The sequence below is a fragment of the Adiantum capillus-veneris genome, chromosome 25 (genome assembly GCF_014529385.1).
Source record: "Adiantum capillus-veneris isolate H3 chromosome 25, ASM1452938v2, whole genome shotgun sequence".
Taxonomy (NCBI): Eukaryota; Viridiplantae; Streptophyta; class Polypodiopsida; order Polypodiales; family Pteridaceae; genus Adiantum; species Adiantum capillus-veneris.
In genome coordinates, this window is record NC_140955.1 from 24,368,835 (window position 1) to 24,387,839 (window position 19,005).

Below are 19,005 nucleotides of genomic sequence, written 5' to 3' on the forward strand. Positions count from 1 at the left end.
ATCAATCATTCTCAAAATCCTAATCTAATTCTACAATCCTAAAGTCCTAAAGGTACTTAGCAAGTACGACTTAGTTCCAAGCTACCTCTACACAGCAAAAGACGACAATCTTAAGCTATGTGGTTTTTAAAAAGAAAGTTTTGACTCTAGGAGATCATAGAGGAAGTTAAAGGATAACTTCACAAGATGCTCGTGTTTTTCCCTAGTTTAGGTCTCTTCGTTCCCCGACAACGGTGCCAAATGTGGGACGGATGTCTAACCTCACTCCTATCTTATTGCAGACATAGCGAGAACCACGAATATAATTGTCAATCCATGGGACAAAGCTGACTCGACTAGTGCATAAAGGCTACAAGAGGTTGTCAATCTCTTGGAAAACAACAAACAACTCGGATCTAACTCAAGCGAGTCTTACCATACCCCGAGCGACATTTTCCGAGCGAACACAAATCCGAGCAAACAAATTAAGGAAGTGGATCATAATACATGAAAATGAACTCAACAAGTTATAGTATTATAAACACTATCCCATTTGTTAATAACTAAACCCTACATCACAATTACTTGCCAATAATTCTCTAAATTCTTTAAGGAGTTGCTTTAGTCTCATCAATGACTTAATGTTTATCCATAACACAAATTACATTGTCAAATCATTAATACAAGAGAATTCCATAAAAAATGGACAAAGTTTTCTTAGTAAAATGAAAAAAAATTCAAACTAACCATGGTCCATTAGACACCTCACATGAGGATTTCAAAATATTCACTTTCAAAATCATACAAGGAATGACATGTCCATTTGTCAATACTTAAACTCTAGATCATAAGCACTCGATAATAATTCTAGACTCTATGAAGAGTCCCATCCGTCATTAATGAAAACATTGCGTTTATGACGCGTTTCACAGATATGAAAGTCGTATCGCAATTGCTTCGCCATCCTTTGAGCCGCTGCCTCTACATAGATCGGCAATGCACTTCCACAAACAAGCAAACGTGAATGTAGTCAATATGCGTGCACTCAAAATTCAATGTATGGATCTCATTAATAACATTAAACATAATTCTTTCCCAAGATACATAAATGCCAAAAAGTGAAACATAACATAAAGACCAAAAACACAGAGCAAACAAAATAGGGAAGTGAATCATAATACAAGAAAATGAACTCAACAAGCTACATTTTCACAAACACTATCTTATTTGTTAATAACTAAACCCTACGTCACAAACATTTGCCAATAATTCTCTAGATTCTTGAAGGAGTCGCATTCGTCTCATCAATTCACAAAGTTATGTATTATCCATAATACAAATTATGTTGTCAAATCATTAATACAAGAGCCTTTCATTAAAAAAATTGGACAAAGCTTCCTTTGTAAAATGAAGAAAATTTCAAACTAACCATGGTCCAATGGACACCTCACATGAGGATTTCAAAATATTCACTTCCAAAATCATAGAAGGAATGATATGTCCATTTGGTAATACTTAAACTCTACATCATAAGCACTCGCTAATAATTCTTAAACTCTATGAAGAGTCGCATTCGTCATCATGAAAACATTGCATTTATGACACGTTTCACAGATACGAAAGTCGTATCTCAATTCCTTCGCCATTATGTGAGCCGCTGCCTCTGTATAAATCGGCAATGCACTTCCACAAACAAAAAAAAGTATATGTAGTTATTATGCATGTGATCAAAATTTAATCTATGGATCTAATAACATTACGCAAGATACATAAATGCCAAAAAGTGAAACACAACATAAAGATAAAAAACACAAAAGTAATGTCAATGTCATAGTAGGAGCGAAGTCTCACTAGTCATCATAAGGGTTGACATGTGATGGCATGTCACCCTCATCCTCAACATCTAGAGAGGTAGATGCCTCCTCTCGGCTTCGCTTTTTAGGGCAAAGCAAGGGAACCACATAGTCTCTAATAAGAGACTCATCGGTGTCAAGCGCAACACATGCTCGTTCAGATGATAAGCATGCAGCCAAAACAGGAGATGTACCACACCCAAGCTCCAAACAAATCCGGAGATGTAGCATAGAGCACTGGCAATGCAAATCAAATTACAAAACCACAACATTGAAGAAAGAGCCTCAACAAAACTATACAATACTGAAGTGAAAACAATACTTGAATTCGACCAGATAAACTCTCAACATATCCATATGAACTATGATGGAGCACTATAATGCGACGATGTACCACCATCTCTGAAGCACGACAGAACCTCTCCACCCATCCAATAACCTCTCCTATTCACAGGTTCTTGTAAGAAAAAACTACCGATATTATGAAATAATATTAATGCAAGTAATCAAACACAACACAAATACCTGCAGTAGAAGCCATAATGAGCAGCCATCCAAAATTTGCAAGTGTAGAAAAAGTCAAATGGATAGCAGATCGTAAATGCTCCTCAGTGCAAATATCCCAACGAGATGGAGAAGAAGAACCAATATGCAATCCACCAAAACGAAGATCCAAGAAGACAAAATCTGCGGCCCACGAAACAGACTTTCCCCCACGAGTGTATGGCACACCGCTTGAGCGAGAACTCGAGACATATGTTAATACACAAGATTCCACGATGCATTGCGAGTACCCTCTCCATAGTTTGCAGCGATAGAAATGTAATCGCCAACAATAGCAATACATCGTGTAATAACAGAAAGCATCGGGTAACGCAAAGGAGACTCCAAAACATAGACAAATTGTATGCTCCTCCTAACAACAATCAAGCCCGAGGAGTCTGCGAGACAACATATTTATGATATGTGAACTTTTTCACAAAGTATTAATAAAAGTCGACAAAATAAAAATTCCGACACTTACCATGCTCTAGAACATCCTTCACAATAGTGGTATCAACCACACTCTCCATCCTCTCACTAGACAAATGGACACCTTAAAAGACATATACAATAGTTTTTGAACCTACAAGAATCAATAGCATGAAAACATAAAAGTTAAAGAATGACATAAGCATTAGGAAAAATATGAACCCTCTAGGGGCCCTTTGGGATTAAGGTTAATTAGAGGCCAGCCAATAGGAAGAGGGTGGTGGACACACTCTATACTCTCAAAAAAGTAGGGGGACAAGGTAGCCTTACACCTCTTAATGGCCTCTTACCTAGTGAGAAGGTAAAGGAGGTGGCTAGGGGAAAGGAGGGGGGGGCGGGGGGGACCACTTTGACCTTTTTTCCCCCACTTTTTGTCCCGGATTTAAAAATACACTAAAAATTTCAAAATTTCAAAAAATTTCGAATTTCAAGTTTTCCCTCCTTAAAAGGTCCCCTAACCTATTTCATGGTCAAAAAAGTATTTTTGACCTCCAAAAGTAAAAAACGTACATTAAAAAATTTCAAAAAATTAATTTTTTTCAAAAAATTTCAAAACATCATTTTTCACCCTCCAAAGTCTTTCCAAACCTATTCTATAGCTAAAAGTGATTTTCTCTCTCTACAAACCCTTTTCCAAGCTCTCCATGGCTGCAACAACCACATGCACCCCCTATAGTCCAACATTATCTCTCTACTAGCTTTCTCCCATCTCCATTGTAGCACCAAGCAAGCTTCTTCCCCATCTCTTCCCCTTGCCCACCACATAGTTCCACACCAAGCTAGCTCCTCTCCCTTCTCTCACCTCCATTACAGCATGAAACAAGATTCTCCTCCTTCTACTTTCATTCACTCGCACTACATGGAAACCTCTACTCCCGAAGGTGGAAAAAGCATCAACTCACATGACTTGCATACCACAAGAACAGGAGGTGTGAATAGTGCATGGGCATTGCAAGGATTCATCTCCAACATAAAGATAGAATGGTGAGAAAACTACCCTTGTAGCTTACATTCAGAGCTTAAGATCATCTCCATCTTTAAGTTTATCATGCTGGAGGGAATTAACCTCTTTATGGCTTTCAATGTTTAGGCTTCACACCTCATAACATTGGGTGGAGCTATTTTGTTGATGGCTTTGGTGCGCCATCTATAGTTTTGTAGCATGTGATTGAGTCTCACAATGTAAGTAAGTTGTGTTATCTATGGAGAGTCATCAAAGATTTTTCTTATAATTTATTCTTTGTATAGTTGTCATTAGATTATTAGAATGATATCATTTTGTACTTTATAACTTTGTGCTCACATAATCTGTTGTTTACTTACAGAGTCAACTTGTTTTGAGAGGACATGAGCAAGCAACCATGTGCAGAGATGGAAATCACCCTATTTTTGTTACGTGAGGAACCTTTCACTACTGTGTTAAAAGATTTTGATAAGAATAGTAGGATTTTTGTAGAATCTTGAACCAATAGGTACTCTCTAGGAGCTCTTAGAAAAGCCATCCCTATAGTACTACTATCTTCCCTAGTGTCATAGACACACAAATACTCGTGTATATGAATCTCTAGATGAGAAAGACAAATACTTGTAAGAGAAGCCTAACAACAACAACATTGTCTCCATTTGTAATATTTTTATGAGGCTGGATTCCTCTATAAATGCAATATAAATATTTCTTTTTGTTAAATGGTGTCGCACTGAGTGAGAGTATTTTATTTAGATTACTGGAGTTTCATACAGATTTGAGAAATATTGTTGATTTTTTTGGATATTCTGATTTGTTTGTAAGATGTTTGAAGTTTCAAGTCTTAATCATTCCACCATGAAGAAATTCATGCAATATTTTGATTTCAGTTTAATCACTAATGGTTATTCTTATTAAGTGGATCATAACCTTTGTCAAGATGTCCTCATTTGGGGATGTTGAATATATATCAATAGCAACATTTCAAAAGTTGAGAAAGCTAAATTCTTGCTTTCCAAAATGTTATTGTTTCCATACTATTCCTATGCCAAGCTTGACTTAGAGAAATGACAACTTCAGATGGAGGTGTAGATATATAGGGGTGAATTATTATTGATTCTTGTTTCATCATATATATTATAAAGCCTTTGAGTTTCCACCTTTTTGAGTAGTGTTGACAAGTTTTTGGTATCAAACCTTCTTAAATATCCCTATTCATTTGCTATTGGTAGCTATTTATTTGGTATTGTTAAAGATCATACCAATAGCTATCACCTTGTGAACTTAATTGTTGAATTGCGGATTTGATTTTTACTATGTAGCTCATTTGGATAGAGAAAGTGTAAACATAAATTATAGATACATGCATTGTTAACATAGAAGATATGTATCACTCGAACCTATATAACTGCTAATCAAGAAACCTTTGGTCGGATACTATAACAATAGGGGTCACATGTGGTTTTAAATACCAAAGAAATGGCTTAACCAAAACATTTCCAAGAACACGAGGTGAACACAAGGAAGTAAAAATTGGCTCCTTGTTTGGTTGATTTCTAGTGCTAAATGTTCTGAGTGCACAAAATTTGTGAGGCCTTTGACCTTGCGAGTTCACTAAAGTATATGTAACATAGCACATGTGTTCAACAGAAGGGAATTTATATTCTTGTAAAGTTGCAGAAACATGTGTAGGTAAGGCCTATAAGGGCTACTTTCAATCCATTGTGGTGAACGGACATGATATAGGAAAATTTGACATAGTGAATACTCCGGACATCAAACACTACAACTCTATCTCATGGCCATACATTAAAACAAAGCCCCTATTTGTCATTTTGAAGCCCCAGAGACCCTCAACAAGAGGGACCACAACGGCGCGTAGAATGCCCATCCAGGCACAAATAGGGACCTAGATATTTCCAAGAACAGGGGATGGACACAAGGAAGTAAAAAATGGTTGATAAGCATGATACAAGGTTTAGGTATCTGCCATTTGGGGGGGGGGGGGGAGGGGTTGCTATGAACACATTAAACTGCCCAGTTCTATCTCATGGACATGCATTAAAAAAAGCTTATACTTGTCATTTTAGGGGCCCAGGGACCCTCAACAAGAGGGGCCACAAGGGCGCGCAATTTTGGATGGCCAGTTTGCGCGCCCTTGTGGCCCCTCTTGTTGAGGGTCCCTGGGCCCCTAAAATGACAAGAACAAGCATTTTGGATGGCCAGTTTGCGCGCCCTTGTGGCCCCTCTTGTTGAGGGTCCCTGGGCCCCTAAAATGACAAGTACAAGCTTTTTTTAATGCATGGCATGATACAATGTTTAGCTATTTGCCATTGTGGGGGGGGGGAGTTTGCTATGAATACATCAATTTGCCCAACTCTATCTCATGGCTATGCATCAAAATTTTTGGATGGCTGATTTGTGCGCCCTTGTGGCCAAATTTTGGATGGCTGATTTGTGCGCCCTTGTGGCCCCTCATGTTGAGGGCCCCTGGGGCCCTAAAATGACAAGTACAAGATTTATTTTTATGCATGGCATGATACAATATTTAGCTATTTGCCATTGTGGGGGGGGGGGAGTTTGTTATGAATACATCAATTTGCCCAATTCTATCTCATGGCTATGCATCAAAAAAATCCTGTACTTGTCATTTTAGGACCCCAGGGACCCTCAACATGAGGGGCCACAAGGGCGCGCAAATCAGCCATCCAAAATTTTTGAATTCAGGTATTGTTCGCACCGAGCACCTCCCCGTCGAGGGAAAACGCACCGCACTTAGTGATCCACGTTTTTGATGATGTGGCCACACCTCTTTACTCCCTTCACTTTCAAAAAGCTAGAGAGAGAAGGTGACCTCTTAGGTCCACATCCTACATGTGTCTAAAAAAAAGGCTAGAAAAGCCTACTCAAAACTAGCTTCTTGAATGCCCTTGTCCCCTTAACCCTACACACCATTAGCCTTAATCCCTAAAAATTAGGATTCCTTACAAGGCCCATGCAAGGTTCATATTTCTCCTAATGGCATACCTGGTTGTCTCGCCTCTGAAGTAGCAGGTGGTAGTTGTCTCGCCTCTGCTGCTGCATCCCTAAGCATGGTTTCTCGAAGCTCTTTCTCTCTCTCTCAAGGATGTGACCCTGCACCATATCTAACCACCATGGACATGTATCTCTCTCCCATGTTGTCAAAGTGGGCATGTGAGGGGGGCACATATATGTGTCCTTTGACGCTGTCTGTGCCCATTGTCTCACCACAAATGGGAGAGTTGGCAAGATCCTCTTTGAAACCAAAAGTGACAAAAACCTAACAAGAAACAAAAACATTGAACACATGACTCGATAGTGACAGACAAAGCAAGATCAAAATTGTTACAAACCTGTAAGCCAATCGTTGAGCTGCCATTCAAAAAGTATCAACTTTCTTGAGTTCTTGTTTCTCTACATCTTTGCTTTTGGCCTCCAAAGAAACCTCCAAAGGATAGAGAAAAGGCCTAGCTTCAAACTTAATTTCATCAAAGTAGAACCCCAATGTGTATTCATGTGGCAATGGTGCCCCTCCTGGCACATTTGAATTGTCCAAAACAAGTTGTGTTGCTCTCTCATAGACACGAGCAAGGTAGCCCTCTCTACGCAGCCAACTACAAATTTAAAAAAAGAAAAACACCACAACAAATATTATTTCTTAGAGAAAGCAAGCCAAACATTAAATAACTAGTAAATCATACTCACTGTCGAAACAAATTATCTCCCTTCTTCAAACCAAAAGCAGTCCTTGTGATCACTCGAGTAATGAAACCCATTGGATTCTATTCTACATAGGGGCATCGTGGAGTGCAATCAAGTTTAGCTTCTCTAAAGTTGCCCAGATGTCATGTCCCCATTTGAGTGAAATAATCTTTGCCAACTAGTCTGTCCCAAGATTGGGATCCAAAATATTCAAGAGCTACAACACAATACAAAGAGCATGAAGTTTCACTTCACATCCATAACAACAATCAACACAATAACTATTTCTTGATTATTTGGTGAATTGTACCTTTCCAATGCGTTCTTGATATTTATGTATTATCTCACGATGAATGCTCTTCTCCTCCTTCTTCACATCCTCTACAAGCATTCCTTGCTTGAGTTGAGTCAATCTAAACTCTTTCTCTTTAGTTATTTGAATCTAAAAAAGAAACCAATTTGTCTAAGAGTTATTCAAATGACTTAAAAAACAATTTTCAAGCAAAAAAAAAAACAAAACTCACGTCATAAACTAGCATGCCAAGTAGCGTCGTGTGAGTGGATACCAAGGTTCTGCACCTTTAGCATACTTTCTTCGCACAGGTGCAATTAGTTTTTGGTCTTTGTCGGGGAGAGTTTTTAGGTAGCTTTCATGTTCAGCCGCACATATGTGATTGGTGTTCACAATCTCATCCTGTATGTGAGTGGCCACCAAAGAATGCATGTTCATACTGCAAAAACCCATATTGATTTGTTTCCACAATAAAGTATTCACCAACAAGATATATGCTTTAGTAGATACTCACACATTCATTCGTTGCAAGCTACTTAGCAATGCAATCTCAGGAACCTTGGTGGGATCTATGATAGTACAAAGGACCCTACAATGTCTCTGCTTTGAGGTGGAAAACTTCTCTTTGATAGCTTCAGTCCATGCAAGTGTGCGATGGTTTCCCTCCCAAACATAAAACCTTGACAGATCAGCGAAAACCTTGGTTGGCTTTTGAGCTCCAACTCATACTCCTCATTGATTTCTATCCAAAGAGGATCCCACTTTTCCTTGATGTCATCTTCAAAACAAGAAACCAAAATTAGTGAATTCAAAAAGAATTTTTAAAATAGAAATTCACTTAACAAATTTAAGAAGCTTCAACTTACCTGTAGCAATGGTGTGCTATCTCTTAAATGTCCAAAGTGAAACAATGAAAGCTCCCTTTTCTTGCATATATCCTTCCCTTGCAAAAGCCGTTTTTAATCCACCTAAATCATCTCTTAAACTTTTGACTCTAGCATATGGAATCAACCTACACAATGGTATAGGAGGACAGTCGAAGCAACTGAACATACGTGTGGTCTGAAGTACATCGGCGCCTCTATGCATAAAAATATTTTGCTCCTCATCAATCTCTGCAGCTGCAGTTACCTCATCTCGCATTTCCCAAGGGAATTTGAAGTTTGTTTTCTTCAGGAGCCAATGTGTCATCAATTTCATGCATAGACCCTTGGCCAACATCCACAGAGTGAATCTCTTCCTCTTCAATGCCATGACAATCTGACATTTCTGTTACTGACACTGATGACACCTGTTCACTACTTTCAAGTGGTTGTGTAGACTTTTCATTACGTAGACTTTTCTTTAATCTTCCACGAGATGGACTACAAATAAAATACACAATCAACATATGAAAAAATTTGTACATTGCCTCTAAACATGAACTTTAACATTCATGTCTATAAGCAATGAAAACTTGCCTCTAAACATGAAGGTTAACAATGAAAACATTGCCTTTAAACATGAACGTTAACATGCATGTCTATAATCAATGTTTCAAACAGAATTTAATCTTTACATAGAGCAAAATCTTTACATAGTCCATTGGAGGAGACAAAAAATAAAGATTGAAGACAAAAAATAAATACTATCTCCAACAAAACATTGCTTGTAAAGATGCACGCTAACATGTAACATGTATGACTAGAACCTCTTTTGTGCATAAAAACAAATTCTAGAAATACAACAATATATACTGCTTCTCTAATGAAACATTGGTTTTAAACATGCACGTTGACATGCAGGTCTTTAAGTTGCCCTTCAATAAAATACACAATCAATCTTTGAAAATATTTGGACAACACCTCCTTTGAATGTGGAACAAAATTTCAAAAAATATAATAATCCAATGGACACCTCCCATAGGGTTTCTTAATATTGAATAGAAAAAACAAAACTAATCTCTTTTGAAACAATAATCACTTTTCTCTAAACATGCATGTTAACATGCAGGTTTTTAGACACTAATTGACATTTTAATTAATCTGAAATTTAGCAAGCTTGGATGATTTGAAAGCTTTTTTTCATATGTAAACATCGTCTCTAGGCATTCACGTTGATTCTCTAACCATGAAGATTTCTCTGTCATGGTTTTCAATGACATCGTTTCTCTGTCATAGGCAGGTCTAAAAGCAATTTTCTATTGGGGGTAAGTTTTTTATTTAGCACATTAATATATACATCTATTTTGATATATAAACATCAAACACTGTCTTTTAAACATGCACTTTAACATGCAGGTGTTTAGACACTAAATAAAATTTAGCAAGCTACAAACATTCTCCTCAATGGGTAGTTCTAGAAGCAATTTGCTTTTGTAAAAATATATACATTATTTTTTATACAATTTGCTTTTAGGCATGCACATCGACGGGCACCTCATGTATAATAATGACATCAAAAAAATGGTGAGAAAATGTACCTAACAGGAGGGCGTCCTTTACGTCCCGCCATTGCTCCTCTCCGATTTTTTGGTGATGTTGGCATGGAGATGCAAGCTTTGCGTCGATACTTGGATGACAGATGCTCTAACGCTCAGACTTCGCAGGTGCTTTCTCGCCTGCATGTGCAACTCAGACTCATAACCATATTTTGAAAGCCTCAAGAGATCGCACGCTCACCATGAATGCTCTTAGTTGATTATTCATGCATTTATATACTGCGGGCCTATATACAAGAAAAGATAGGATGAGGTAAGTACCTCATTAACCAAATAAAGAAGACATCACAGATAAATCCTTGAAAACCATGATAGAGAAATCTTCACACATTCTAGCTGTCTTGACGAGTGCATTAAGGGTCATGGTGCTCATGGTGCTCACGGTGAGGATGTCTCAGTAATGTCAAGTACATACAAAGGCTCTAATCAAAGTAAGTAAAAAACTCACACACCCATGCTAGTTATCGAGCTTTGCTCAGTCCTGCCGAGATTTGCCAAAGACCTGCCGAGACCTGCCGCGATTTGCTGAGTCCTGCTGCCGCCGCTGCCGAGTCTCGAGATTTTCTCAGTCCTGCCGCGATTTGCCCAATCCTGCAGCTGCCAAGATTTGCTGAGTCCTGCCGCTGCCGAGACCTGCCGTGATTTGCACGTGCGCTGATTTGAGCTCACTGCACCGATTTGAGAGCTGCTGAGTACTGCGCCGATTTGAGCCTGTGTGGTACTCTGCTCCCAAAGATCGCACTAACGTGCGCTCACTGCTCAGCTAAGCTTTGGTTTTTTGAGCCCAAAGACCTGCTCCCAAAGACCCCACGTTAATGTGTACACAACTTAGCTTTTGTTTTTTGAAAGCTGCTCCGATCGAGAACTGCACCACTTTGCGCCCAAAGACTGCACGTTAACGTGCGCTTTGCTTAGCTTTTTGTTTTTGAGAGCTTAACGGATTCAAGGTCTTTCTTTGAGAGTTGTTGTGACAACTGCTCCCAAAGACCACACGTTAATGTGCATGCGCTCTGCTGCAGATTTGAGAGTTACTTCCAGAACTGCATGTTAATGTGCGCTCACATCAAGATCTCCCAAGAAAGCCAGAGATCTTGAATGGGGTAAGGCATTTGTTAGAATAAACCAGAAGAGTGGAGTAGTGATTTTGAGTTGGTGGAGTAGTTATTTGTCTTGAACGACGTTTGTTGGTGCATTCATGATTTTAATTTTTAATAATTTTCAATCATTAAATGTTCACGCTGCTGATTTTTTAAAAGTTTATATTAAATCTAATTGTATATATATATTTTTAAATATATTGAAAAGAAAATCGTCACTAATGTGTCTTGAATTGCGGGCAGGATATGGAATAATCATTTGCAACGTGCGATTCTGTATTTATGGCAGCAGGATATGGAATAATCATTTGCATGAGAATCATGAAACGAGAATCATGAAACGCTTTTGTTGCAAAAAAATTTAAAGTTTATATTAAATCATTTTTATTTATTTTTGTAAACATTAAAAAACATATTTAGATTTTTTAAAAAGGGAATCGTCATATTTGAAAGCTGTTTTGTCATTCTAGTGGATTGCAGCTACAATGGGTCGTCTACTATCTATGGTCCAGTTCGTGGTAAGAAACTTTTGTTACTTCTTGAAAACAGATTCCATGAATTACCTTTGCAGTCAGTGAGAGAAGGTTTTGGCTTGTTTACCAATTCGTTTACTCTGCACCCATTAACATTGAATGGGGAACATGTAAAAATGGAATCCTCGAGGTCAGGTTCTGGTGAAGAGGTCTTTTTACTGGATCATGAAGTGTGCCAATTTTTTAAAGTTCAAATAACAAACACTCATGAACATCAAGGCTCCCCGGGAAGTGAAGCTTCTCCAATAGTTCTGGATATTGGTTCAAGTGATGTCACAAAGAATCAAACCAGTGTCATGGATATAATTCGATCAATGCCCAATAAAAACAATCTTCATTCTGCTTTGAAGAAGACTAATGAAATTGTTAAATGTAAGGAGATTCCTGCTCAATACGATGGATATGTTGCATTTGAATTGCCACCAACAAGCAACGACAATACAATGGTTGGCATGGAGCAGCGTCATGATTGTCATTTGTGGACAGAATATGTCACTTGTAGTAGTGATTGCTTTCTTGGTGGCATTCGCTTCAGTAGGTGTTTAGGTCATCTCCGTTGTGTCAATGATGCATGTACTTTCTATTTGCGAGCAAGAGTTCATAATGAATCACAATGGATTGGTCGTCTCTCTAAAGTTATTTCCATTGGAATATTGACACCTGAGCTGGGGACAGTGGTTTGTGTCCATTGCAGTCAAATGCCTTTTTGTGTTGCAACATGTCCTGCTATTATTTATTATTGTTTGCCAAAAGATAAGCAAAGAGTTACTCGATGTGCTATTCATATGGGAGAGCATAAGCACCCTTGTGTTCAGGGAAAGAATAGGTCTGCTGAGCAAATGATAGATTCGCTTCTGCAAACTAAAGCAAACCAAGATCCTTTCACAACTGCCAAGCAATTAGAACGTGTTGCTACCCAAGACGTGATAATAGATAAGCTAGTGATGGAAACTACTGGAAAAAATGACACTATTGAAGATGGAGAGTTTTCAGAATTTCTTGATACCATTACTCCTCTATCTAACAAGCGAAGAATAGAGAAGAGCTTAGAGATTTCCAAGAGGTCAAAGCATTTCAGTGCAAAAGGTTTGGAAGCTATCCTAGACCTCAAGAGTAGGTGTAGGTATCATTTCGTTCATAGTGTACTTTTTCTTGGACAGCTTGGAGGTTCAGAGCGGCCACATGTGTTCAAAATGTCGATCATAGGTCCAGGTAGTGGAGTTGACTTGGTGAATAAGATGCATCCAGGAGGAACTTTAGAGAAAATGTGGGTTCACTTTGATCATGTGCACCGTGTTCAAGGGTGGCCAACAATTTCTGCTCATGTCTACAACCCATTTGTGCATGAATTAATGACAATTTCCACCTGTGAATTCACTGTTGAAAATAAATTTTCTCAAATAGAGTTTTGGAAAATGTTAAATAAAGTGGTGCAAGATCAAGGGTATGAAAAGCAAGAATTCAAAGGGTTTATGGCAGATGAAGCAAATGCAAATTGGGTTGTTGTTCGGACTGTTTACTTTGGTGGGGCAAAAACAAAAATACCTTCCAAAGAATGATCATGTGGCTTTCATTGGGAGCAGTCCATGATTCGACATGCAGTGAAGTGTATCCGTCCATCTTCACAAGAGGATCACAAAATCTTGTGCCGAAAATGGCGGAGTGCACCATCTGAGAATCAAGCAGACATTTGTAAAGAAGATCTACGCCAATTTTGGAAGGCAGGGCATGTTGTCGATGGAAAGATGGCTTGTTTAGAGACTTGGATGGCTTGGTGGGATGTAAGAGTACAACATTGGGGAGGGAGATTTGTAACACAGGATGTTCTGGAATTTTTGTGCCCACAACAAACTTGTCTGAGGTTAAGCATGCAAGCATGCGTGCATCTATTGGTTACAAAGAGAAAATTAGCTTGTATGAGGTAGTTGGTGCAGACATGGCAATGGCAGTGCTACAAAGCGTCAAATACAATGCTTATCTAAAAGGTGTAAGGTCTGCTTACAGGTCCTGGGATCGATGATCTCGCAAAGCGATTTTTGGGCCGATCATCAACAAAGTCAGCTTCCAAATCCCTCATTGACTTGACACACTCTTCAATGTCTGAGATGGGTTTTCAAACCCCTGAAATGAATAGAGCTCCCTTGCGAGACAAGAGTGTTAAGAAGAAGCGACCAACATTTGTTGATGCAGATAAGCTGCTTGATGAAGACAGTCATAGACCAGAATTTGTGACAGTTACAGAGCCGGTTGTAGGGCCAGATGTGCATCCAGAGACTAGCTGTGGAGTTGGCAAATATTGGCACGAGGTTAATGTTCCAAAGACACTTTGGGCTATAAGAAGAACTGAGCCTGGTCGAAAGATGACTTGCTTTGGGATGGTTGATAATCAGAGTGTTAGATGTGCACGATACATCAATGAAGGGAATGACTATGTCACACGTGGAACTGCTGCTCCATGCTTTTGGGAACGCAGAAAGTATCCTGCCTCTGGTTCAAATCCAGGTGGTTTAGTGGAAGGTTTTGTGTGGTTTTGCAACTCCAATAACATGCATACATGGTGGATACATGAAATGATTGTAGGGGCTCCAAGGCTAGCACCAGGTGTTTGGCCTGTAGCGCAGGGAACACAATTGTTGTCAGTTGAGGTGGAGCACTTGCAAGCAAATGGATTTGTCCTTCAATCGAAAACAAAAGCTACCAATTTAGTTAGTGGTTTACGATCAAGAAATAGTGTTCCCAGTGCCTTCCGTCCTAGGTATAGGGATGGGATGATTGTTAAGTGGAGATCAAAGCTGACAAAAGATTTTCATACAAGGATTACTTTGGGGAGCACACTTGAAGCAAAATTGGTGAAGAAGTGATTATTGTGTGCAATGAAACACATGTTTTCTATGTCAGTACAGAGGGGTCCAAGGCAAAGGGGATAACATACTCAGTGACAATCTCTGATTTTCCATGATGCACATGCAAGGATTTCCAAAAGAGAGAATAAAAAAAACAGACCTACGTGCCGTGCAAACACATGTACTATGTATTTCTTCATATTCTTGGGTTAGACTCACATGCCCATGAGTTCATGAACGAGGCTGCTTTATCCAAGGTAGAAATTTTTCAGGCTCTGGGGGGCACTAGGGTAGTTGTGCGTCCTTAGGATACTTACACAACATGATGTTCAAATTATATACTGCACACCGTTGCAGTAGTTTTTTGTGGGCATTTACGTTAACTATCAATCACCATCCTAGGAGTTTTTAGGTTGCAATTTTGAAATTTTTGGGAAATGTCGAACGTAAGGCTTCGAACACATAAACTTTCCATGTATTTAATATATTGTTGTCGTTGGGAGTTGACAATTTTTGCATCTTTTGGCTTTTCCTTGTAATGAATTGCGTGAGTTCAGTTCCTTAGTATGCTCTCGATTATATTTTGTTAAAAATTATAGGTCGTCAATAGCAATGTGTTTAAATGTCTACACTGTTTTTGCATTCAATACCAACAATCGTGGTAAGGGAGTTCATGGTTTTGAATATATTGGCTTTACCTTGTACAACAACACAGTTCTAAATCATATGGGTTTACCTTGTAAGAGGCACGGTAAACTATTAATTTATTTCCTTGGAAACTATTGTTCATCGAAAAATATGTGTCTAAATGTTTTCAATGTCTTTGCTCAATTTAGTGCTCACTCAGATTTGCTCGTGTAGTAGTTTGTTGTGGGCATTTACGTTAACTATCAATCACCATCTTAGGAGTTTTTAGGTTGCAATTTTGAATTTTTGGGATACGTCGAACATATAAGGCTAACACATAAACTTTCCATGTATTTAGTATATCGTGGTCGTTTTTTGTTGGCATTTGGATTTACTATCAGCTTCTATCCTAGGAGTTGACAATTTTTGCATCTTTTGGCTTTACCTTGTAAGGAATTGCGTGAGTTCAATTACTTAGTATGCTCTCGACTATATTTTCTTAAAAATTATAGGTCATCAATAGCACTGTGTTTGAATGTCTACACTGTCTTTGCATTCACTACCAACAACCGTGGTAAGAGAGTTCATGGTTTTGAATATATTGGCTTTACCTTATACGACAACATAGTTCTAAATCATATGGGTTTACCTCGTCAGAGGCACGATAAACTACCAATTTATTTCCTTGGAAACTATCGGTCATCAACAAATATGTGTCTAAATATTTTCAATGTCTTTGCTCGATTTAGTGCTCACTCGGATTTGCTCGCTATATGAATCCTTTGGGTTTTCCTTGGAAACTATTGGCCATCAACAAATATGTGTCTAAATGTTTTCAATGTCTTTGTATTTGTTTGCTCACTTTAGTGCTCACTCGGATTTGCTCGCTCGGAGATTGGGATTCTTCAACTCAGGCTACACTCAAATGACTGAAATCACCAAAAGCTAATCGCTCATCGACAAACAAATCACATCCGTTACAGCATCAAATGACATCCAAATGTTACAAAACTTCTAGGACATGTTTATAAGACTTAAGCACACGTGCTTATGGTCTCAAATCTCACTTTAGGTCAAGTGCAAAAATCACAATTATTAACAGCAATGAGTTTTTGACCTAGTCTTTTTCAACCCCAAATGCATCTAAATGCTTAGCAATGATGCCCCAATACCCCGCCTATACTTAGTTTTTGTTTTTAAAGCTTAAATTCCTACTTATGATGAGATTAGGCGATGCCAAAAGCTACAAAATACCGTGAAATGCTTACGTCAATGCATAGATCTCTTACCTGCGGTTGCAATGCAACTGCAAGTAAGCTCTTACGTCAATGCATAGAGCTCTTACCTGTGGTTGCGACGCAACAGACACGACTGCAATTTGACAACCGAAGAGGGAGTAGGAAGCGCAAGAATGAGAGAAGTGAGCGTCGTTAGCTCACGCTGTGTTTCTATTATCAAAAACTTACAAAAATTGTCTTTTATACCTTAGCCAAGGTTTTTGGAGGTCAAAACTAATAATCTAGGAGCTCTAACTAAAGACAGGTTGATACAATCTGGAAGCTTATAGCCCCGGCTTATCAATTACAAAGTTTATCTAGAAAGTAGGAGTTACAATATTCTCGATTCATCAAAATAATAAATGTAGAGCTTCGAAAAATGGTATATGAGTTAGCTTGTTGCTAACATGAGCCATAATGGCCAGGACCCAAGAAGAAGATTATCTAAGACCTACAAACGAGATTGAGTGAGTCAAGCAATTACGGAGTTTGGTAGAATTGACCCAAAGGGATCTAGAGCCAGCACCTAGGTAGATCCAGATTATCGACACAATGTTCCCCATGCAAAAGCAACCTCACAAATTCCACATACCACTAGCCATACCAAGTGTCATCCAAGAAGAAAATGACTTTAAGTCATGGGAAAGTGGTCGTACTCCCTTCTTGTTGGAGAGTAGGTTTATAGAGGGATTACCTAACCCTATCGAAGAAATGGAGATCCCATCTTCAACACATCTAGGGACTGAAGCCCAAAAGGTGCCGTTAAATATTACCAAATTGATGGATTTCATGGCTTCAAAAGTTAGAACCACCATCATATCCAAACTATATGGAGACCCCGAGCTATTCTTAGCTCTTCAAGATTTCCTCAATGGAGAACTGAAAGTCGAGCTACCACAATTTGCACAAATGGATGGATCTAGGGAGATACCTATGGAGGAGGAACACTTAGATCCACAACCCAACCTAGATGAGAACTCTGTTTTTGAAATACCTGTTAACAAGTTGGGACAATACTTTGAAGGTGATGAATCCAATGCGACCATACCAATCACTACCAAGGGATTAACTATGAAGGGAATGTTTGACGGTGGCGTTGGGGTTAGCATTGTGACTAAGAATTTATGGGAAACTATGGGAAGACCTCACCTTGGGACCACAAACATAGTGGTAAAGATGGCCAATGGGACTATTGTTAAGCCTATTGGGATGCTAGAATATCTCAAGATCAAGGTCTTTGGACACACAATAAGGAATACCTTCATTGTTATGGATTTCTTCAAGCACACTATGTCATCTGAGATGATCTTAGGACTTCCTTTCACAAGGGAAGCAAAAATGGTGCATGACTGGTCTAAATACCATGTCTACTTGGAGCTCTAATATTCTATCATCCATTTGAGTTGATCTTGTAACTGGTCGGGCACATCCTCTAGGAAACAAATTTATAATTGATCATAGATCTGACACCACATTTCACTCGGCCCCATTGCAGTATTGTTACAAGTGTAAATTGGACACTGATGTTGGGGAAGATTCTCCTTACATGGATGTTCTACCTGGGATGACTAAGTCTGACAATGTGGATTGGGTCCACCTAGTAGCAACCTTATACACTTGGGGAAATAGGGGGCCGACCTGGGTAACACCTTAGGGGGATGAAATGCCACAACTCATACCTTAAAAATATGATAGGAGAAATGCATATAGCTTCTGATGACCTACAAGATGAAGACTTGACTAACATTGGAACCGATAGCGTCTCACAAGACTATATAGCCCACATGATTTGAAGTCAAAATCATCAATTGGAGTTGACTCTGAAGACAAAGAATATGAGTTAAACCTTGGTGCAAATGTGGGGACAAGCCATTCAGCGCCTTGTGGAACCCTAGATGACAATCTATCCAGGAGAGCAGAGAAGACAGAAGTAGCGATTCATCTAGTGACTCTTCATTAGAGATCAGCCGTAATAAAAATTTAGACAAGAAGAGTAAGAGATATAAGAGGCAATGTTATTGAGCAAATGTGTGTGCTAGAATAAATGAAAAGAAATCTACCACAGAATGGCTTAATTATATAGGGGTATGTGATGCTCATCAAAACTTGGTAGATAACTGGGTTGAATACCTTCAAAGCATTATGTGGTGTAGTCCACAACCCATTGACATCACACAGCTAGAGGCTACAGAGAAGCCAAAGTTGAGCCGTACCATAAGGAGACAACAAAATCGAGAGTTAACTCAACAACAAAAGGAAGTGGAAGAGAAATCACAGTCCATAGAACAACAAGAGCCCAAATACTT

The 19,005-nt window shown here is 38.8% G+C and overlaps 2 pseudogenes; both read right to left on the bottom strand.

The window, feature by feature from the left end:
* Positions 1–1,829: 1,829 nt before the first annotated feature.
* Positions 1,830–8,090, bottom strand: LOC147424580 (uncharacterized; annotated as a pseudogene).
* Positions 8,091–8,705: 615 nt separating this feature from the next.
* LOC147424581 (uncharacterized) lies at positions 8,706–11,327 on the bottom strand (annotated as a pseudogene).
* Between the last annotated feature and the right edge of the window lie 7,678 nt (positions 11,328–19,005).